Genomic DNA, 25,520 nt, shown 5'->3' with positions numbered 1-25,520 from the left:
TCCCGACTTATTCATTGCGGTTTGCAGGTCGATAGGCTCTTGTGTACTTCGTCACAAAGAAAGTGACAGATTGGCACGCTCAAAAGTGATTTAGATAAATTTGCGATATGAAAATATAATACGAAGATGAGCTCTGTCTGAAAACCTCATAACATCACAAAACACTCATTACATGCCATTTGGTAAACACAAAAATCATTGTTTTCGGTGTTTATACTAGGACTATTCACGATTCAAGCCCGCCGGAAATAAGAAAAAAGCGGAATGTTAGACACGACTTTCATTGAAATTGATTATCTGCCAAGATATTCTGTTATTGAAGGAAAACTTATAATTTATCCTCACATTGTCCTTAGACTAGTGCAGCACACGATGAGCATTTCATGTCAGATCCTCATTCAATCAGGTTTCGGTACGTCTTAATCAACACAACTTTCACTTGCTTTGTTTAAATGTCCATCGATCAACACACGTTTTGCAACACCCGTAGGTACATTAATGGACATGTGAAATCGCATATTCGTCATCATCACAAGCTAATAGCTACATAACTTATCCTGGAAAGCGAATATGACACAAACCTCACGTCTATAACAATGTCTTTAAACTCTAGCTATGACATTGACCTTTGGTAAAATAACGAATCGCTATTTTTACAGTTTGGCTTTTCATCTTGACTATACGTCATATGAAACCTTCTGAGTAAGCAACAGAGAGAATGTAGTTGGTTTTTAGCTCATGTTCACACACGTGAGCTAATGGCATAGCGATTTCTGTATGTCTGTCTCTCTGTCTGTCCGTGTGTGTGTGCATGTGTGTGAGTGTGTGTGTTTGTCTGTCTGTTTACACGATAACTCAAAAACGCCTTAACAGATTCAAGTAAGATGTGGTAGACTGATACCATATGTTAATTGCAAGAACTGATTAGATTTTAGTTAGTGTAGCTTGCATATCAATGAAGTTATGTTTGCATTCACACGTACAGGACGACTGACCAATGCTCCTTTCGATCTTTATTTATGTATTGCTGTTGTAACTAGAGAATATTTTACTAAGGGCATTCAAAGTTGTATATTGGCAAATGTAGCTGATAGCGTAAAGAGGGTCCATCATGGCATAAAGTGAACTTTATTGTAGGTAATTATGTTTTTGAAAATGTGGTGATCCCCTTTCCTACCAGTGAAAAAGGGATGACCCCCCTTCGCGGATTCCAAAATTACGATGACCCCCCCCCCCTGGATTTTGCCGGGCCCCGGCCGTAAAAACTGAACGATCCCTTAATAAACATTTTATAAAACACGTAAGCACATTCAATTCACATCTGGTCAAATTTTACTTAACTTGTCGTAAAGAACCTGCCAAGTACAAAGACGTCTGTGCTAACACCACAAGATAGAGGTTAAAGATATACAGTCACTTGTAATCTAACCATGCCAATATTTGGTCACAGGGGCGCTCCCTGGTATTCAAAATGTCCATGCAAGGGCGCTGTTTTTTAAAAAGCAGCCACCCGCTTAAAATCTGTGATTGGTTAGATTTTCTCTTTCTATGGTATCTGTGGCAAAATCGCGACAGGTGACATATACGTGTACATGAGGGAAATGCCAAGAGAGTTTGACCGGTTAAGAAGGGCTTGACTACGCAGTTTCTGCGTAGTGAAGCGTCATTACGTATTCATGGTGACCCCTGGCCAGCTGTCAATATCTTTGGGGCTTTTGTCTTTTGGCCTGCTTTGCATATGCGTCGTTGGACACGACCTGCCAATCACCCAGGTAGTCAATTAAACTATTAATTGACTGTTTACCGACCCAATTAACACTATCCAGCAGTATCAGTCATATTTTAATCGCGTGGCCAGGGTGGGCACACCACGCGAGGGACCGTGGCACAACGTAGGAACGCGTGTATTTCTATGTGTACGTTTCACTTGTGGTGTTGTTTGTACCATCGTGCGTTTGAAGTCCTTGTTTCACCTATAGCATTACATTCAAGGTGACAGGCTTACTATTAATGTTCAGTATCATTGCACCGAGTTCTGCCCACGGTGAAAACCACCTGTTTTGCCTACTAATTACTGCCCGTCGCTGCCCGTCCTGAATGTAGCCTATCTATAGCTACACAGTAATCAGTCAATATATAATACCCCGCGCCTTATAATTTTTATATAAACCACAGTCTCTCTATCCACGAGGGACTGTGTATAAACTTATAAAATCATATAGTCCGTGCCGTAAAATTGTTGACTTTCGATGCGATATACAGGTTGATCGTTGAATCGCACCGGCGCATCCATGTTTACTTGCCCCATAAGCTTACTACTCTGTAAAGGGTGGGTAGATGGAATTCCTGGGCCAAAAATGAACACCGGGGCGAAACTTTTTGTGAACCCAGTGAAAACATAAATCATTTATCATTTTTGATATATACTCCTAAATTGTAAGTTTGATCAAAATCGAGACCACATTCAAGGGCTATGCAGACTGTCCATGTACGCACACACAGTGACAAGAAGGCGGCAAACACCTACTTACCAAGCACATCGAATCGGCGAAAAGAAGCATAAAAAAGCTATAGGCTCATCGCCAAAACAAACGCGCCAAGCACTAACAAAAACCCATACCAAGCGGCCCTTTTTAGGGCCACCAAATACTCCAAAAAGAGAACTACCAAAAAAACATAAAATGACATAGAACACACAAACACTTAAAAGAAATAACAATAATCGTACACATAAAAATAACGTAACAGAAAAAAATGGCCGTGGAAATAAATCAGCTATTTCCAAAGAAAAGCCGACAACAACATGAAATTCAACAACAACCTATCATCGCTCAAACTATGAAACTCAAAAAAAATAGTACTAGGCAAAGGCCTTAAAATTAATTCGGACGCCAACAAAACCAAACAGAATAAAACCACCTCAGGATTTCAACAAATAAAGTCGTAAAATGTGACTACGCTACATCGTGAGACACAAACAATCGCAACAACACAAATTCAAAGAAAAGTCAAATTGGGCTCCACAAACAACAAAACCAAAACTTGAAAGCTATCTGAAGCTGCTAAACTCGCACTTCTAGAGATACCCTTTCAAACAAGGAAACAAAACATGTCGCGTGCTAAAAGAATCGCGATAAACCAGCTTGCAAACAATAGACAAATTTCGGGAAAAAACCCTTCGACAAGGGTCGGGTTTTCGTTATTGTCAACACAAACGATTACGTACTCGAATGCAAAAGGCAATTACGCAACACTCAGTATTATACACAAAAAGCCAGAACAAACAGTAAACAAAGTAAACGAACTATGAATCAAAATGTACGAGAACAAGCACATCAACCAGGATATTGTGAGTATCTTGATCCAATAAACATAAAATCCGTACCCCCAGTGGTACTTATTGCCTAAAAATTCACAAACCCCCGCAAAAATCTAAAAGACACACCAGTCAAAACAAAATTTACCGAAGTAAAGAAACATAGAACAAACAAACCGAACCGCCAAACGGACTCACAACGTGACAAAAATTAATATACTTGCCTCTCTAATCGAAAAGCAAGACCACTAAAATGCATTAACATAAATTTTCACAAACACAAACTAAGGAAAGAATCTACACCGCGACTGATGAGAAACCACACCAGGGTTTCGAAACGCAAGCGTCAAAGGGCGACTCTATCAACTTTTGTAACAACATAGGTCCGGCTGCGTCTCGCCATAAGCTTTCCCCACACAAACTAAACATTACCGTACACACTAATCCAACTTCTCTACAAATATCCAAAGTTAAACAAACATTTTTATTAACACACACAATCGGATAAGAATGTAGGAACACATTTTCTAAACGAATCAAACACAAACTCGACACAAAAACATTTAGGATAGTTAGGTGGGAAGCCTCTTTCACATTTTTTACATCTCGCTATACTGTCTATGATTCTAAAAATAAAGTCATCTGCCACTTTTTCTGTATACGCGGTTTGGCAAAACTCATCTCTTCAATCGAAAGTCGGGTGATTTCATGGTTCTTTGGGGTACCTCGAGCTTAAGGAATGTGGTTATATTCGCGATGTTTTATTCGAAATTATTTATTTCTTCTAGGGCAAATGCACGTAATTCATGCTGTTGGAAATACTGGCCGCTCATAAACAAGACAATAAACTCAATATCTGTGCATCTTTACTTTTATTGTCAAAGTACCACCGACACCCACAAAAAACCAAATGGTTCAGTCCACGCGTGGGTTCAGTCCAGGTATTTGCAACGCCAGTCACCTAGGCGACGGTAATCCGCACCACTTATCACCATCGGGAAGGTACTCCTCCCCCTATACCACTGGCGATCCCACCCTCAAGGCACTGCGTCATTCGACCAAGCATTGTTATTGTAATTTCCTGCATAAAATTAACAGCGAGGTCAACCGGTCAAACTGTCTTGGGATTTTCTGGCATGTACGTGTAATTACCTGCTTCTATATAAAAATTTGAATATACGCTATCAGCTACATTTGCCAATATACAACTTTGAATGCCCTTAGTAAAATATTCTCGAGTTACAACAGCAATAAATAAATAAAGATCGCAGGAGCATTGGTCAGTCGTCCTGTACGTGTGAATGCAAACAAAACACAATCCATTTTCTTCTATATAAAAGATATTGCACTTGCATACGCAGTGCCTTGTTCTCTCTTTAAATAATTTATTTACTATTGTGTCGAGAGCAAAAATTACTTGGTGTCATACTTCATTAAAATCTTGATTGCTGAGATCATATCATACTTCAGTGAAGTACGCTGAACGCACGGTTCAGCCAAACTATCTGTCATAGGAGTGAAACGTTTGCCTGCGCTGCGTTATGGAACGACATTGTACTGTAGCTGTATTTTTTCTCTCAGCTGTCTTATTGTTTTGATATTTGTATATCCTTCCATGGCGCGCAACCGAGTACGCATTCACTTGACTTTATTTTGATAACGTATCGAAAACCCCGAAAGTATATATTTTAAAGAATGCTGTATTATAAATGTACATTTCTAACACATTAAACCCGGAATTGTTGCATTAATTTAGCTTCCAAAACCTAAACAGATCTAGTCTCATCCCTAAAGATGCCTTGTACATGTACCAAATTACGTGACGTTTGATGGTGAAGTCCGAGAGGTATCGAGGACAATGAATCACAAACACACACGCGCGCGCGCGCACGCACACACAATTTAAGGTTTCTAACTTTTCTGAATATCCCTTTCACGGGTGTCAGGCTTTGCCGTTTTCTAGCACTGAATTTCTTCCATTTGACCAGGAAGTAGTTTGAAACAAGCGTCTACGTACAGTCGCTTTAGCTAATTTTGGAGTAACTCGTTTGAGAATGCCATTAATGTTTCCCTGCTACACCCTGGTCTGATATGCGTTGGCCATGTAAGGCATATACCGCCAATAAGACACACATCCTGAAAGTGGAAAATACCGGTTCCGTGGCATTTTAACATGTACGTGTCGATGGATATGTTACGGTTACAATACGTCTTTGCTTATCGATTTCCGACACGAACTGCAAGTGACAAACAAGTAACCCGTACTTTTCAGTCCACCTGATAATGTTATCTTTTCTTGCATGGTCCCGTTGCATCTCTGAAATAAGAATAACAGTTGGAATGAAGGAAACGCAACAAAGGCAAAATATAATTGACTTTTTTGGTAAGAGTGTGTCTAATTATGTATCCTCTGTACACTTGTTTATAAAGCTGGAGGTAGGGTATGGCGCCGTCTATTGAATGTCGACCCGGTCATCAGCCTGAAAGGCAAGCGTAGGGGCAGCGGTGTAACCGTATTTTCATTTCTATGGTCCCTTTCAACTGGGCGAAGCTATAACAGAGGTTATTTTAATAACAATGGGAAACCATCTTGGCATATCAGAACTGACCTCCACTTCCTCATGTGACCAAGCACGGTCCCTTCACTTTTAATCTCTTTTTTGAGATATATTTCAGAAAACTAAGTGTAGTAAAAGCTGACAACCTGAAAAAACACGTATCTTTTGCCAAAATCACTAAATCGTAAACGTCGCGAATAAGTTTTGACGTAAGGAAATAAGGGTAATAGCCTACACGTACTTAAAACTTTTCCCATGATTCCCTACACACCGTCACACGCAAGTCTTTCACTACGACATCAACAATGTATGCTCGTCAACGTTGGTTGATTTTGTGCCTCACAGTTTCATTTACAGGTACGTTCACCCGAAACTCTTGTTTTCATGTGTACCGTGTTTGTTTATTATGAAATCGAGACTATGTATTTGCGGAGTAATTTGCTAAAAGGACGAGTGTATTTTGGCTAACAAAACGCCATTTGGCCTAAGTACAGCTCTTCGAGGTAAGAAAGGGTTAATTCTGACGGGGTGGAGAACTAATCTTGCTATTAAAAGGGGAGTTGAATTCTTACTGTGAAGTGAGGAAATGTATCTGACGACCCTGATGATAATTTCCCTTGCGGAATATACTCAAGTAATATTTCAGGGTGGCATTCGTAATCTCACTTCTACAAAGAAAAACATAATGTTTAGTTATAGTCGCACAACATGATCAAGGATACGTTCGAATATTATGTAAACGTTGTTTGTTCATACTTCCGGGTTCAGGATGTCGTGACACATATGCCTCTTCCATATGCAGCCAAATTCTTATTGCGAAGTGAAGATAAAGTTTATAAGGCGAATCTGATGACAATTTCGCCGATGGAATATGCCCAATTAAAGCCCCTGTATCTGTAACTGTTGAACTTTGTTGGCTTGAAAAAAGGCTTTCTATTTTCTAAGGTTTTCTTTAAATTCTACAAATTTAAAGGATATGGTATTTTACCACTGAAAAATTGGACTAGTTAAATTTTACCGTTACTTTGATTTCCTGCCATTTTAAAAACTGCTAATATTACAAAGGAGCAAAAGCATATGATGTCCCTCTTGAAAACATTCCGCACTATGCAATATATTGGACTACTCTGTTGCACATATGCATGATTTTATGATTTACAGTGATTTTGCTTTATTTGCATGAGGGCGCCATTTCATGTTTGGGCAAACGTTTATTATTTGTCTTGCTAAAAATTGTACATGCAGTCCCAATGGACAGTTTATTATGTTTGTATAAACACCCCTCAATGAGTACATTCCCAAGAACTTGTTTTAGTTTAGAAGTAAAATCACAAAAATAATGCTAAAAGATACAGATATTTGGCCCTTTAATATGTCAGGAAGGCATTTGTAATCACATTTTCCACAACGTTTCATGATAGTTGCACAAGGATACGTTCGAATGTTATGTAAAACGTTTTTTTTTATACTGTCGGGTTCAGGGAGTCGTAACATAAATGCCTGTTCTATTATACTTAATTCTTATCGTGAAGTGAGGAAATGTATGTGACGACCGTGATGATAATTTCGTTCGTGGAATATACTAAATTAATATGTCTGGGAGTCAAGTAAAATCACACTTTCATAAAGGAAAACCGTAAAGTCTTATCATACTATCACAGGGACATGTTCGATTATTATTTAAAACAGTACCTTTTTTCATACTTCCGGGTTCAGGATGTCGTGACACACATGCCTGTTCTATATGCAGCTGAAATCTTATTGTTAAGTAAGGAAATGCGTCTTGCGAATCTGATGAGTATTTTGCTTGTGGAATATACTAAGTTAATATATGTCAGGAAGGCATGTATAATCCCACTTTCATAAAGGAAATTTTAAACCGTAATTATTATAGTCTCATAGGGACATGTTCGGTTATTATTCAAAACGGAATTTTTTTTTAATATATCGTCACTACTGACTCAAGAGCTTAATCAAGATTTAATCAATTAGAGTGTGCAAAGTAGCAAAGTGACGAGATCACATAGTCAGACAAATTTGCAAGGGATGGTCTTGAGCTTGCAGAGTATTCGTACTTATTTTTTCCTTTAGACTGATACTGCCGACATAAATTTAGAAACCTAGAATATACTGCATATTTTCTCAAATGTATTTTCACTTAGGCGTTTAACATGGTCATCTAGTGATCTAAAGTCCTCCGAAGTGAAAATACTATCCTTCAACTAAATGAAAGATCCCTTAGTTGCCGGGGATTTCAATTATGCTGGGATTTTAATTTTTTATTTGAGAACACAAATTCTTCCGACACAAGTAAGCTGATCGACCTTCTTCACTCGGTGGGCCTACAACTGCATATCAAGATATCAACACACAGCGAAGGCCACACATTGGATTTACTTATAACGCGATCATCAGAGCAATTGCTTCACTCTCAATCAGATCTGACGACTCGCTTAACTCTGATCACAGCTTATTATATTTTGGGCTGAATGTTCAACGATCGCCCAACATCAAGGTAAAAATCTCACAGCGTCACTTTCGTACGATGAACACAGACAGATTGATTGGTTGATATTATTCATCCAAAATGATCGGTCGTCCACGCAATACCAATACAGAGGATTTGTATGTTTATTTCCATGCGGTGTTGTTACTGACGCTCTTGATACAGTCGTCCCTGTCAAATTTTGAAAGAAGAGAAGAGAGGTTCGTCAACTGGAAATAAATTGGCGCACATCACAGTTAAAAATCGATCGTCAAATGTTCGTAATAAAGCGCGCAGAATATTCACGCCGCGGTAAAATCAGCTTATCATTGGACTAGAATTGAAGACGCAGATAACAATTAATTGTTTGCCATTGTTGCATACCTATCTGAATCGACAACAGCTTCATCCTACGCCGTGCCAAACAACATCCCAATGAAAGAGCTTCCATCGGCATTCATGAATCGTTTTGAAAACAAGGTGTCGCAACTTCGTGACAGGATTGGTCTACAACCGCACAGCTGTGAGATTGATGTCGACCCATACTTTAGCGGAATTTGACCCGGTGTCACCTGGGGATATAATTGCGTCAGTGAAACAGCCATCATCGAAATCTTGTGAGCTCGACATTCTACCACATGGAGTGTTGAAGAATTGTATACACATCTTGGCACCTTTCCTTGCGGATCTATTCAACGATTCGTTCACAACTGGCATCGTTCCAAGTCATTTCACGTCAGCGATAATTCGTCCATTGTTAAAGAAAGTAAATCTTGATCAGAACATTATGAAGAATTACAGGCCGGTTTCAAACCTCCTTTTCTTATCGAAAGTCCTCGAACGGGCTGTTGATCAGCAATTGAACCATCGCCTTACTATATTTAGTCTTTTCACAAAGTTTTAGAGCGCGTACCGTGCTAACCATGGCACAGAAACTACTCTCCTCCGTGTTCATAATGGCATAAGGCCTCCATTTTACAAGTGGTATAGCCACAAACTGATGACGTCAAAGATGTGCGTACTTATGGAAATGAGGTCAAAGGTTACGTTCTAAAAGGGGCGATAAATTGGGAGTAAGAGTTAGGAATGGGGGCTTGGAAATTTAGGGGGAAATGATTGAAAAGAAGGGTCCCAATTTTTTACTATTTTCACTCCTTTCCCTCATTTTGCAGTATCCTATTACTCTATCCATGTCTTGTTCAGCAAGCCTGATACCTATGTGGAAGCAACGGTTGATTAATGACAAGGGAGAGAAGTGTTAACTTTAAGTTACGTTTTTTTTACACAACAACTATTACCGCTACCGGGGGTCGAACCCAACACCTGCAGCATGTGAAGCACTACCTATAACCTGTACTCCATGAGAACAAGTTGCGAGAGAGGGATGCAATGTTTCATATAAACGTTAGGATGATAATGCTAAGCAGGAACTGATGAATTTGTAATATTCACTTGTAATGATTTGAAAGTCTTTTACGCATTTTCCTTCTTTTATTGAATTTATGCCTCTGCATTGATTCTTTATTGCCTGTCTTTATTTTTTTCTCTGCATTGTCGTGTTTTTTTGTGCATATTTGTTATTTTTTGAATTTTTTCATATTATTTGTTGTATTTGCACAGTCAAAGTATTAAATTGTCACTTGTTTAGGATGTTTTATATGTTGAAAAGTTTGTGTTTGACATTTATTATTGAATTTGTCATTTGCTGCCTTTTTTACAATACGAAAGGTGTGTGTTCCGTTTTTGACAGGATACACTTTTATATAAAATGGTTCGTCACTCAACATGTATGCAATGCGATATCTCATTGCTATTGTAGATGAAAACCTGAACAAACAATTCGTTGGATATGCCACGAAAATTACATTATAAAAATTCCGCCGATCAACGAGTGCAGAACAAAACGAAATTCGCCGCCAATATAATGATTTAGGGTGCATATATTGTCACTAGCACGAACTTGGTCTGGTTTGTGCATTGAACTCCCAGTGTCACACATCAGCGGCAGCAGTGGCCTCCTGAGTTGTCAATGTAGGCGTGATAGTAGTTTTTAGACCGTCTCAAAACATTTGGCATAATATGGTGTTATGTGCAGATTTGCAATTAATCGATGAAGGGGACTGTAAACTTGAAGGACAGAGAATTGAAATATGTTGAACAAGCACGCCTTAGCTTTATCGCCGAAACGCCTCCGTCACATGAACTCATAAAGATAATTGGAAAGGTGTGAAGCCATCCAATTTCGCATGGCATGCATCCACATGCCTTCAAAGGTTTCGGTGTGGGCGAAAGTTTGAGGATCCACAAATGAAGACAATGATTAGCGGTGAAATGAGAGAACTGAGGAGACTTGGACAACAAAGAATAAGCCCCCTACCATTCATCGGAATAATATTGGAACCTGTAGGAACAAATCGATAAAGCATTGGCATTCGTACGCCGGTCAACAGAAATTAAGAAGGAAGCACAAATATCGTGACCAATGACTCCAATCACCAATGTCTGTCACTGTGTCGACTCAAGCTGTATTTGGACTTCCGGAATTGAATTCAATATAGATTTTTTTTGTTTACATCCGTGTATTCATAAATTTCCATAATACAGCCTGGCTAAAAATCTATTGGAAGGCATATCGCGAAGATAAAGGAAACAAATTTGTGGACAAAAAATTTGAACTAATGTACAGGTGTGATTTTTGGTCTGTAGAAGAAGTAATGCAAATGAAAACATACAAAGATTTTTTGGCCGTCATATTGATTATTATTTGCATTTGAATGAACTCTGAATTCTGTTACGTAACAGTGTGCCGTCTTTGGCAACTGCTGTATTGAAAAGGGGTCAATATGGCCATTGCCGTCGGGGTCAGTTTGTACATGACAACAAATTTGATGAATAAAACGTGAGAGGGGACATATTGTACCCGGAATGAGACGGAATTATTGCCGCGATCACATGAACTAACTAACCCTAACCCTAAAAAGTCTGTGATGGTCTTCATTTGCTTGATTTTGTGTCGGGTGAAGCACAGTGGGAGCCAGGAATTGGGGTTAGCTGACCAAGCGGAACTCCGCTCGCTTCGCTCGCTCCGTCCGACAATTTGGTCAGCTAACCCCAATTCCTGGCCCCCACTGTACTTCACCCGATACAAAAACTAAGCAGTCGGAAATTGTGACAGTGATTTAAGAAAGTGCAAATTCATATTATTTTAACCTTATTAGTTAGTCAGTGCCGCAATTACGGGGGCGTCTGTGTTTGTGTACGGCGATTTTGACGTCATCAGTTTGTGGCTTTAACACTTGTAAATGGTGCCGGCATAATCCTGCTTTGATTAACAAACATAATGTGATTCTCATCGTGTTAGATCTATCAGCGGCGTTCGACACAATTGATCATTGAATTATGCTTCAGATACTACAATTTCGTTTCGGTACAACGGGTTATTGGCAGCATTTTACAAGTGGTTAGCCACAAACTGATGACGTCAAAACCGCCACACACACTAACTAATAAGGTTAAACTAAAATAAATTTGCACTCTCTTCAAATCTCTGTCAAAATTTCTGATCAATCAAATGAAGACCATTATAGACTTTTTAGGGTTAGATTTAGTTAGTGCATGTGATCGCGGCAATAATTCCGTCTCATTCCGGGTACAATATGTCCTCTCTCACGTTTTATTCATCAAATTTGTTGTCATGTACAAACTGACCCCGACGGTAATGGCCAAAGTGACTCCTTTTCAATACAGCACTTACCAAAGACGGCACACGGTTACGGAGCATAATTCACGGCCAAACAAACTTTGTATGTTGCATTTCAATTACTTCTTCCAGAGACAGAAAATCACACATGTACATTAGTTCAAACTCTGTTATTGATAGGTTTAATTTTTGTCCGGAATTGTTTTCCTTCATCTTGGCTATCATTCCTCTAAATATATTTTTGGGCCGACTGTATTATGGAAATTTATGAATCCATAGATGTAAAAACACATCTATAATGAATTCAACTTCCGTAAGTCAAAATACAGCTTGGGTCGACACAGTGGCAGACATTTGGTGTTTGGTTTCATTGGTGGGGATGATATGTGCTTGCTTTTTAATTTCTGTTGACTAGCGTCATGTCAATTTTCAGCTTTACTGCTGGGCAATAGTTTGAGTGGAGGTGCCGTTGTTTTGGTAGCGAAATGTCTTGGAGTGAAATGAATTCTATAGAGAATAATTTTGGTACTAGGTTGTTTTGGTGCGAAGTTGTTTTGGTGAGAAATGGTATGGGACGAAATTATATGGTGCAAAGTGGTTTTTGTAAGACGTGCCTTGGAATCATGTAGGGATGCTTCCGGATTTAGAGAATTCTGTCTGTAGCAAAATGGTTCAGATACTTTTGTCTGCAGGGAAAGAAATTTGAGATTTGCGTCTTCACCTAGTGGATTTAAGATATTTGTGTGTGGCAAGCACAAACGAGATTTGCGAAATGACAACTTCATACTAGTTTAATCATTTCATTTAGCCACACGTTTTCCTTGTTTATCATCATAAACATATGAATTGCTGTAGGATGGAACCGGAGCTGCAGAAAGTTTGCACGGAATCAAATTGCAGTCAAAAAGTTGAGATACACTAGAGCAACGTTCAACGTCAATTATAACAAGGCATTCATTCAAGATGCACTGTTTTACTGAAACGCTAATATATTAAAATATTTCAAACATCGAAAATTTATTTATGGGCACTTGCCACTGACATAATAATCACATTTTGTTATGAACGACACTGCTTTAAGGTAAAACGCACCTCGGAGACAGATATTCGAACTCTCAAACTTTTACAATTCTTTTCTGATATACCACTTGTGGGGTTCATTTTAAACCTCTTAGCGTAAGAAAACTTTTCACCGGATCAATTTTTCGAAATTCGAAAATTTTATTTTTCTCCATAGAGTTAACACAGGGATTGCGGCCATTTTGAATTTCAAATATCCTTAACTTTGGGGTGATTTATTTCTCTAGTACCAAAATGTGCACGGTGACCCCCGATTTTTATTCTTGATTTTGAAAGTGAATGGCTGAAAGATCATTTAAGGAAAGTTTGAGCAAAAGTTTAAGTCTTTCACTTTCGAGGTGCATACTACCTTAACATGAAAAGTTTAATCTACATTGCTATTTTGTAGTTCGTATTACTTTTATCGGTTTCAAGTCAATACATACTTGGTGTCATGCTTCATCATAACCTCAATTGAACCGATCATATACAGCACATTGACTTCAAGGTCCAGCCAAAACATCTGTTATCAAGAGTTTAACGTTTCCTTACACTGCTCTCTAGAAATATATTTTACTGCAGCCGTAGCTTTATTCTACTTTTGTTATTTTGTGTTATTGTTCTAATGTTTGGGGCACCACACCGACTGCAAATATTCAAAATCTAGAGTGTATACAAAGACGTTCAATTCGATTAATTCTACACGCAGACTTCACAGTACAATCACAGGTCTAAGCTCAAAATTACATTGGTTACCTCATACCTTTAACTTTAATGGCAGCTTCCGATATACAGCCAATACATTCATACAATGAACTTTCCGCGCGCACGGTTTGTTATCATGAGTCGAAGTATTATGGAAATAACGGGCGACGCGCTGACCATTAACGTTTATTTGTGGGCAAGGGCGAGAGGAAAGTCAAAAATTGCCGAGCCCGTTAATTTGGCTTTCCTTGAGCCCGCGCCCACAAATAAACGTTAATGGTCAGAGCGGAGTCTGTTATTTCTATTATATTATCAGCGAACCAAAGAAAACTGTCAAAATTTCCGAAAATTTCAGGAGCGAACGACAACTGGGCCCCAGAAACTGAGCATTAGGCGACGAACTATCACGCGCGCTGTAAAAAATTGGTAAATCCGGAGAATATCTTAACTTGGCCTACAATTGCTCCATTTTATTTTGTGATTGATTATGATTTACCTTTGAAATGTAAAGTTAGGATACTTTGATTTGTTAATCTTATTATTCATATTCACGGGCAAGTAAACAAACCATTACTGTGTATTTGTGGTCAGTCACGTGGTTCAGCTCGACCAATCACAATGCGACGGGCAGCGCATGGTTTTATAATATAGAAATAACGGGCGACGCGCTGACCATTAACGTTTATTTGTGGGCAAGGGCGAGAGGAAAGCCAAAAATTAACGGGCGAGGCTTGCCGAACCCAATAATTTTGCTTTCCTCGAGCCCGCGCCCACAAATAAACGTTAATGGTCAGAGCGGAGTCTGTTATTTCCATTATATTATCAGCGAACCCAAGAAAACCGTCAAAATTTACGAAAATTTCAGGAGCGAACGACAATACGCGACGCACTGTCAAGCGCGCTGTAAAAAATTGGCAAATCCGGAGATGTTTTCAGAAAATAAGTATCTCAACTTGACCTACAAGTGCTCCATTTTATTTTGTGATTGATTATGATTTACCTTTGAAATGTAAAGTTAGGATACTTTGATTTGTTAATCTTATTATTCATATTCACGGGCAAGTAAACAAACCATTACTGTGTATTTGTGGTCAGTCACGTGGTTCAGCTCGACCAATCACAATGCGACGGGCAGCGCATGGTTTTATAATACTTAATAAAAGTATCCACCGATATGGAATACAGAGAAAGCAACTCCACACATTGTCATATCTTGGATGTTTGCGTTCAGAGTATGATAACATGCATTTTGTATGTCTATTTTTATCAGCTGTTTTGTTTGAACTGATTAGCAATGGCGAGACATGGCTGTTATCTGCATGTCCATGCACAGTCACGGTCTCCACGCCAGAATAGCGACTCTGTATATCACAACTATCCATTTCGCTGTGTTTTGAACGTTTGCCACACATTCATCGTCAGTCGCCTAAAAATTATCTTCAATGGATAGATTGTGTGGAATAAATAAGCACGATTAAGTGTGTGGAACAGGCATTTTACATGTAGGATACGCGTACGATTGGCTCAGGTATCATAAGACTTTTCAAAGTCACATAAGCTTACTCATTCATTGATTATTTAAACAATAACCCACGCCGCAGGAGGGTATACACGAGATTTTGGTACAATGCGCGACATATAGCACGAGCCGATAGGCGAGTGCTATATGGAGCGAATTGTACCAAAATCGAGTGTATACCCGACTGCGAAGGGGTTATTGCTATTATATTATATCAACTTGTGTGTCTTTGTTGTCTTGTTTGAGTATTTTCGTCACTTTAGCCCCAAATGCAGAAAATGGACGTGTGCGAGATCGATCGTCGGAAATTCTGCGCCCGAGACCGAGCATTTTTATGTTGAGATTACGTACACGCACACAGTATCGTACGATAAATACGAATACGTTCATTAACATTTCATTTTATTGGCATGCAACGCGAAGACTACATTAAAATACCTGCTGCAGACATAGAAAACAGGTCAAGAGTTCAAATCAAAAGAAAAAGTAACAATTTTTTCGTAAATTTACATATGAACAATAGTCCTGGTTGGTTTTTTTTTGGCATACTAAAAATAGATTTGTCTCATTCTGTACCGCTTACGCGTATATACGGTATACGTCGACCGTCGCGACATTCAGAGGTGGTACAGTGAAGTTACACTAACAGGATGTATTTTGATGGATAATTCGGACGTACCAGAAAACATGCAGTTTTGAAATAATCCAGACGTACGAGGACTGCAATTGTGATGAACAGTTGTACAGTGTGTGTTGCCCGATGCAGCGAGAGCTGTACGCTGATATTGTTCGTTAGCATTTGATGTCAAATTTTGTCGGAGTCGCCATGCCAGGAGTCGTCCCATTGTTATTTTGAACTTCTTGGTCTACATCGTTAGGACATCCTGGTCTGTTGCAGCCCAAACTTTGGTAAAGAACATCTGACATACCGTTACTGTGAGGAAGTGTCAATTTATTAGTGTGTGAACGAATACTAGCTTCATTTTAAAGAGCGGTAGGATATATCACGTCTCGATTCCCGCAATATCAAGAAAAGTGCACGGTGCGCTGTCGCCTCAATGCAATAATTCGTCTACATCACACTCAAATGTGCTGCTTCAGAGATGTATTTTATCATCGATCCCAACTTATTTTCACCAAGAGGTGAGTTACAGACCCACACTTTATCTGTGTATCAAAATTCGGTATTCTTTCTTTGAAACAAAGCGGACTGTTTCGGTTTTCGCGAGGGTCTATGGTTTAGATGGGTACGTTCAAATGCAGCGAGTGGGAAATTTTCGAAAATGCTGGTTTAGGGCCCGTTTTATCACTGCTTTCAGTGCTAAAACCGTATTTTAGCATCGGTGGAATAAGCTCTCGTCCAATCAGAATGGCGCATGGTTGCATGATATAATATAATGTAAATTATGATGGGATGAGTCTGCCTAGACAAAATACTGATAATATAATTGATTGCACTTGATAAACTGTGTATTTTAGGAGATTTTGTTCTAATTTTGTTCTAAAACTTCACATGTTCATAAATTAAATGCGCAAAAGTATGTTCAGATATTTGGACTTAAACTCTGTCTATCATGTGAGATGCAGTGCAGTAAAATGCGTGTTAGCACTTTCAGCTGCTGTTACTAAAACAGCTACATTGTAGACCGACAGTTCAGCTGCCTGTTCAGACAAGGTTGCCCCATGTCACTTTAGTGCAATAACTGAATGAGTTTCAGATTTTGTAGCTTGAAAGTGGTGTTGTGATACCCTAGCCAATCATAAATATTGTACATGAAACGTGTCTGCCTCACACACTGAGTTGTGGTACTAATCTGAAATGCTCTGTAAATGTATACCGAACACGATTGGAATTATTTTGGGATAATTGGATTTTCATATTTTTCAAATTTCTCAAAAGTGTTACGTGCCGTATAGCTGAATGTTGTAATATTGCAAATTATTCATAAAAAACAAGCGTGTAATGTAAAAAGAAAAGCAGATGAGATTACATTTTGTAGATTAAATCGACATTATTTCACCATCCAATTATCCTGAATTAGTTCCAATCGTGTTACCTAAGTTAATTCTTTAAGTCGGGAAGTTAGGATGTCATTCATTTATTCCATTCAAACATTCATTCGTTCGTGCGTACGTTCGTTCATTCATTCATTGATTTTTTTTCGTTAATGTCGATAACTCCATAGGTAACTTCTTTCCATGAAGGTCGAGACATATAACACGTATCTAGGATAATTACATGCTGTACATTACAATAAATAAAAGACATAAAAAACTTTTTAGTTGACAATGAAGACGCTAAAAACATACCAAAAGGAAATAAAATCATAAAAATAATATTTTAACACGATTCCTACAAGTAGTTAGTCAATGAAGTATTAAAAAAATACTGCTTACAACTATCAGCACTATCTAATTTTTGTCAAACACAAAGGTAAACTGTTAACATCATTGGCTTCTGTTACCTCAAATGACTTTTAAAAATCTCCGTTTTAGTTCTCAGAATTCAATTTGTTAAAAGGGCTGATCAGCTAGTCAATATTAGGAGCCTTCAGTAATTACAGGGGGATGGGGCGGGGAATTTGGGGGAGGGTCACTTTTTAGAAATCAGTTCAAGGGGGAGGGTCACTTTTTATAAACCTCTCTTGGGGGAAGGGTCACTTTTGACAGAAGCTGATATTATGGCCAAAACTTTGATTGTCTGCGTGATATTTCCTGAATAGGAAATCACCAACAAAATACGCACACACTTATAGACCGCCATGCATAGTACATTGACATTTAGTGAGATTCCAAAATCAAATTTCTTACACAACCATAGACTTGTAACCACTCTAGTCTAATCAAGAACAATAATCTTAATAATCAAGCATACATAAATGTACAGATTTATCTAATTTTGTACTGAAAAAAATTATTCATAGTTTCATCATAGACCCCTATGCATACTAGTGAATCGACATTTTGGTGAAATTCCAAAATCAAATTTCTTGCACAACCATGGACTTGTAACCATTCTAGTTTTATCAAGAACAATAATGTGAATAATCAAGCATACATAAATGCACAGATTTATCTAATTTTGTACTGAAAAAAAATTATTCATAGTTTCATCATAGACCCCTATGCATACTAGTGAATCGACATTTTGGTGAAATTCCAAAATCAAATTTCTTGCACAACCATGGACTTGTAACCATTCTAGTTTTATCAAGAACAATAATGTGAATAATCAAGCATACATAAATGCACAGATTTATCTAATTTTGTACTGAAAAAAAATTATTCATAGTTTCATCATAGACCCAAATGCATAGTGTATGGACATTTTGGTGAAATTCCAAAATCAAATTTCTTGCACAACCATGGACTTGTTACCACTCTTGTATTATCAAGAATAATAATGTGAATAATCAAGCATTCCTAAATGCACAGATTTATCTAATTTTGTACTGAAAAAAATTATTCATAGTTTCATCATAGACCCGAATGCTTAGTGAACTGACATTTTGGTGAAATTCGGAAATCATATTTCTTGCACAACCATAGACTTGTAACCACTGTAGTCTAATCAAGAACAATAATGTGAATAATCAAGCATGCATAAATGCACAGATTTATCTAATTTTGTACTGAAAAAATTATTCATAGTTTCATCATAGACCCCAATGCATAGTGTATTGAATGACATTTGGTGAAATTCCAAAATCAAATTTCTTACACAACCATAGACTTGTAACCACTCTAGTCTAAGCAAGAAAATTAATATCATAATCAAGAGTACAGAAATGCAAAGATTTACCTATTTTGTATTGGAAAAAACTATTCATAATTTCATCATAAACACCATGGATAGTGAACCAACTTTTTAGATGAAATTCAGAAATCAATTTCTTGTACACAAATGTTCATTTTACTTCCCTATTCAACCAAAGTACATTTAAATACATTATCAAACATGTATAAAATACAGATATAGCATGTTTTGTGGGGGCAAATTGTCAGTAATTTGCCTGATAGACTCCATGTATTATGATTTGATATTTTTGGATGAAGCACTAAATCAGCTACATATTGCCTTCTTATAGTTGCACAAAATATGGTGACCCTCCCTAAACTATATGAAATACCATATCTCTTGAAAAGTTCTTGCGTGATAAATTGCGACTGTCCCTCCAAAAACACCAGCCTCCCCTCTGTAATTTGTCGCTAACATAACAATTGAACCAATTTTTATGTAAATTAGCTGATACTGTTTTATTTATTCCCGGGGAGAATACTGCAGTGGTTGGGGGGGGGGGTCAAGTTTTAGAATGTCGGACAAGGGGAGGGTCACATTTTAGACAGGAGGAGTGGGGAGAGGGTCACATTTTACGGTACAGGTGTTCGCGAAATTCCCCCGGCCCACCCCCTGTAATTACTGAAGGCTCCCTTATTTAAAAAGGCTATTATATTATACCATGCTACCATGCGCCATTCTGATTGGACGAGAGCTCATTCCACCGATGCTAAAATACTGTTTTAGCACTGATAGCAGTGCTAAAACGGCCCTCACACCAGCATTTTCGAAAATTGCCCGTCGGTGCATTTGAACGTGCCTATTTAAACCATAGACCCTCGAGAAAGACCGAAACAGTCCACTTTGTTTCAAAGACCGAAGACCGAATTTTGATACACAGATAAAGCATTGGTCTGTAACTTACCTCTTGATTTAAGTAAGTTGGGATCGATGATGAAAGGCATCTCTGAAGCAGCACGTTTGGGGTATGATGCACACAAATATTAGGGCGACAGCGCACTGTGCACTTTGCGGGAGTCGAGACGCGATATATCCTAGTACCGCTCTTTAAAATGAAGATAGTATTCGTTCATACACAAATAAATTGACACTTCCTCACAGTAACGGTATGTCAGATATTATTTACCAAAGTTTGGGCTATAACAGATCGGGATGTCCTAACGATGTAGACCAAGAAGTTCAAAATAATTATGGGATGACTCCTGGCGACTGTGACGATACTACATCAAATGCAACGAGCAGTGTCAGCGTCCAGCTCTCCCTGCATCGGGCAACATACTCAGAATCTGCACAGCTGTTCATCACAGTTGCGGTCATCGCAAGTCTGAATTATTTAAAACAGCTTGTTTTCTGGTACAATTAACGTCCAAATTATCCATCAAAAATAGATCCTGTAACTTCACTGTGCCACCACTGAATGTCGCGACGGTATGCGGTACAGAATGAGAGAAATCTATTTTTAGTATGCCAAAAAAGCCAGGACTATATGTAAATTTACGAAAAAAATTGTTACTCTTTTCTTTTGATTTGAACTCTTGACCCATTTTCTGTGTGAGTGCAGCAGGTATTTCTTGACAAGTATCGTTCGTGTTGCATGCGAATAAAATGCAATGTCGCATGTCGATATGGACGTAACGCGTGTTTAACGTAGGACACAGTGTGCCTGTACGGAATCCCAACTTATAAAAATGCTCGGTCTCGGGCGCAGAATTTCCGACGTTCGATCTCTCAGACGTCAGTTTTCTGCATTTGGCGCTTAGAGTGATGAAAATACCCAAGTAAGACAACAAATACACGCAAGTTGATATAATATAATATCAATAACCCCCTTCGCAGTCGGGTATACACTCGAGATTTTGGTACAATTCGCTCATATAGCACTCGCCTATCGGCTCGTGCTATATGTCGCGCATTGTACCAACATCTCGAGTATACACTCCTGCGGCGGGGGTTATTGCTTAAATAAATATGATATGTTAAAAAACTTTCTCGTAGCATCGAATACAGTAATCAATCCCAAAGACAAGCCTAGGTGAGGCAAAGATACCGGATTTTTATTTTTACGGTCATTTAATTACGGACTGTAAAAATCCATAGAAGAAGCTATTTTAATAACAAGTAGGAAACAACGAGGCCTTTCATGGCCGATCTCTATTGCCTCATCTAATCAAAAATCTGTACAAAGGTTCTCTTTGTTTGACACATATAGAGTTGTGAAAGCTGCGAACATTAAAAAAACAGGTATCTTTGGTCAAAATTACTACACCGTATACGTCGCGAATAAGGAAGTTTATTCGTGTATAAATACGACTGCTGCCAAAATTAGTCTACTTGAAAAGCTGTCCCATAATTCCCTTTAAACCTTCACACGTACGCAGTCATCAACAATGTACATGTATGCTCCTCAACGTTGGTTGATATTGTGCCTCACAGTTTCATTGGCAGGTACGTTCCCGCAAAACTGATATTCATGTGTACAGTTAGCATTCTGTCGTTTGTTTGTTTTGAGATCGAGACCCTGTCTTTGATGAGTAATTTGCTAAAAGGACGTCTCAGTTTTGGCTAACAACACGCTCTTCGAGGTAAGACGCGCTTCATTCTGACAGGGTGGTGTTCTATTCGTGCTATTGAAAGAGGAGTTGCATTGTCTTTATATTTAGGTGTGGGTCATTTTAAAGGTTATGCCTGGGCAAGATATGCAGTGATACTGTAATTTGAATATTTCGGTTATTACTGCATCATAGTCGATCGGGGTAAGCTTATATTCGGTTGTTATGTGAAACGGTTTATTCTTTTAATACTTCCGGGTTTCAAGGAGTCACAACATAAATGCCTGTACTTCGTCAGATACACGACAAGGCCGTTGTGTAAAGTGTCAGTTGATCTACCTGATTTGATTTTAGCATAGGTGGTCGCAGAAATATCCGTCCCCAGGGTAGGGGAGAGGGTAGGGGTGCCTTGGTCTCAGAACAGGTTTCTCCTTGCTGTGGTTTATTCTATTTTAATACCTTTGACTATGATATGTATTGCCAATAAAGATTTATACTAACAACCTTTGGTGTCTTGGTCTTCTGTTAGCACTGGTTTTGTAACGATTTTTTCTCCGTCCTCGTTGCTGTGTCACGTATTTGTCCTTTGACAATCTTATGCGAACGTTTGTCACTATGCTGCGTCTATTATCTGATGCGTTTGATTGCCTAATGCGCCAAAGCAAGCAAGGGTAAATTACTAATCCGTGGACGTTTTCACCAGATTATCACCGGATTAACTTCGACAAAGTCAACAATGAACGCGCTAGCAAGGTACTTCTGTTATTTCTTGCTGGTGCTGGTGTTGGACCTTGCGCTGGTCGAACACAAAAGGGTTTGCAGTATAAATCTTTATTGGCAATACATATCATAGTCAAACGTATTAAAGTAACATAAACCATAGCAAGAAGAAACTTGTGCTGAGACAAATACACCCCTACCCCCACCCCTACCCCTGGGGACGGACATTTCTACGACCCCTATGCTAAAATCAAATCAGGTTAATCAACTGACACTTTGCACAACGGCCTTGTCGTGTATCTGACGAAGTACAGGCATCTATGTTGTGACTCCTTGAAACCCGGAAGTATGACAATAATAAATCTTTTCACATAACAGCCGAATATAAGCTTGATTTTAGACTGACCACATCTGTCATCAGGAAATTGTGTTATATTCCTTCTGCAAAATAAAATGTCAAAAACATCCACCTTAAATTCTAAAGACCCTTCCCAATAATAGTATAAGTAGATGAATGCTGCCAAGTGAACGGTATCATTTTAACCGCCAACGGGCTAAAGTTATTCTCACAAACGTATCATAAATCATACCGAAGATATGATATATATATATATATATATATATATATATATAATATATATAATATATATAAACGTATGTTAAAGTTTGATTGATGAAGGCAAAGACCTGACAATATTATTTAGGATTCTCTTCACAGTAAAGATAGACATTTGGGATGACGTAGTCGTCTTTCACTGAATGTCTATTTTTAATATTAAGAGTATTCAAAATTATGCGATAATATTGAGTAAGGTCGCAACCTCAATGGACGCAGCTTTATAGCATACGTCTTGTTCAAATTTTGGTCGCTGATATCATTGCCAACAGATCTGTTTCGTCTCCAGACATACAATCCTATAACACTCGTTATTGAAGCTGACCATTTATGTATATGTTAAATGAAACATTTTGCTCATAATACTTCTATTTAGTCACACACAACCTGGAAAAATAATGTGATACTCACTCAATGTCTGAAGATTAAGATTTTTGATAAAAAACTATGACATTTGACTTTGATTAAATAAGGAAATAGTTGTTTTCAGGTTAGTCTGTACGTGGCAGTTCACCTGATTTACACATCGTTAGCGATAACCTAATTCAAGTGGTCAGATATTATCAATGATAACTATCATCAAAGTTTCAAAATGAATTATTATTTCAATAGTCATAAAATGGCGATGCATGCTTCCAGGTTTAGAGCATTGTGTCTGCAGCAAGAAATTTATGTCTACTGGTGGTGAATTTTCACATTTTTGTTTGTGGCAAGCACATACGAGATGTTAAGAATGACAATGCTTCTTTCTCATTTAATCACTGCGCTAAACTTCTTTCCTTGTTTACAATTTGAAGCTGGGTCTGAATTTATATGTACTCCTGTAGGATTGATCCGGAGTTACCGAAAATAATATTTTGCACGCCAGATAAATTGCAGTCAAAGTTGCAATAACACTGAAGCATCGTTTATGATCAATTATAACCTGGCTTTTAATAATTGCCTTTTTACAGACGCAGTATTTTACCGTAACCGCTAACAAATATGTATACTTCATGCATCTGACATTATGTTTGATCGCTACCTACTATTATGAAAATTACTTGTTGGGGTGAACGACATTGTTAGAAAATGAAAAATTAAATATGATGATACTTTTCAGTTAATATTACTTTTTACTTTTTTTGTCAATACGTCATACGTTCCACCGTCCACCTTGAATGTGATATAACTTTCTAATCCCAGTAACTTATCTTGATGTTCTCACCATCATATATTGATGCATGCAGCCAAACGAGTACACACGGTTAATCGCGATGTAAGGTCAGGTCACCGTTGTTGAAACCATATCATCGATTTGTCGAATCACTTGTAAATACTATGTAGGTTATTTTTACTAGCAGTCCCTTTATAAGGTCACAGTGGTCATGGTATTTTACAACCTTGTATAACCTTTTGTATTCATAACATCAGGCCTCGCACCCAGCAACGACTGACAGATCACCGTTTCCCAGCAATATTTAAGTGTTGTCAAAATATTGCTCGGGCTTTGATGCACATTACCAGGTTGGATCAAAGAATACCTCAGGTGATAGAAAACTATACGTGTTATTATTCTGTTAGTAGAATCGCCATTATGTCAAACTTCGAATTTGATCTAGAGTTCAAGGTAGAAAGAAACAGGGTAACGCAACAAGCTGATCTTGGGAAGTGATAGGTGAAAATATATTATCATATGGTATATATATAAAGTGTGATATTGCATGCCCTACCGCTAACCGGGTTTTTCAGGAATCATTCATCATCCGACTAGTTTCGAACTGCTTTCTGTCAGTACAATAGCTTCAATAGCCCGTCCCATAATGACAGTGCCATTCGCATGCTCATTTCACCATATCTATTTCCTTATCGAATATTGAGTAAACTTTTGTTTCTGCAAAATACATGATAAAATAAACAGCAAACCGAATTTGCTAGTGAAGACAGTTTCAAACTTGCAAGTAAAAGACAAGTCGTATTCGCTGCCAGCATACAGGGACTTGAAGATCCACGTCCGATTGGGGTAATAATTTGATAGAGGTAGTTCGCGAGACAAGAAGACCGGCCGCGAACGTTGCTGAGAGCGACTAAGGCCGCGTTCATTTGCCGAGCTGATGCGTAGATTATCGACATGCTGCCTTCGGCGCTTTGACAGGACGTAGGACACATCCCCGCGGTAGATTGATTCTTAGGAATCCCATCGAATCACGGTATGTTACAATTTTCATTATACAAAATGCTACCCAAGCAGCTACATGTCATGAAATTGAAAAAAAGTGTCTATGATCTATAACACTGGACCGCGAGTGTAATGTGAGCTATAATGTTTGCAATGACTAGATCTATTCTAAGAAGTGCTGTTCTGTAAAGCCCGGTAGGGAGAGTAGCGGTAACACTTGATAATTTTTCAGTTTTATTTTTATGTATACAAACCAGTTGTTATTTACTCCCAATAAACTACTTTAAAATACCCAATATTCAGCATACCAACATAGTCTGTATATGTGAATAGTGA

General features: G+C 38.2%; 1 protein-coding gene across 1 annotated transcript in view; it reads left to right on the top strand.

Moving 5' to 3' along the window:
• Positions 1 to 21,506: 21,506 nt before the first annotated feature.
• Positions 21,507 to 25,520, top strand: part of LOC139138717 (receptor-type tyrosine-protein phosphatase mu-like) — a 40,998-nt gene continuing 36,984 nt past the window's right edge. The window contains exon 1 of the mRNA XM_070707225.1: positions 21,507 to 21,586. The gene's annotated coding sequence lies outside the window, so the exon portion shown is untranslated. The remainder of the gene's footprint in view (positions 21,587 to 25,520) is intronic.

This window comes from Ptychodera flava, chromosome 8 (assembly GCF_041260155.1).
Source record: "Ptychodera flava strain L36383 chromosome 8, AS_Pfla_20210202, whole genome shotgun sequence".
Lineage (NCBI taxonomy): Eukaryota > Metazoa > Hemichordata > Enteropneusta > Ptychoderidae > Ptychodera > Ptychodera flava.
This window is presented reverse-complemented; position numbering and strand designations above follow the sequence as displayed.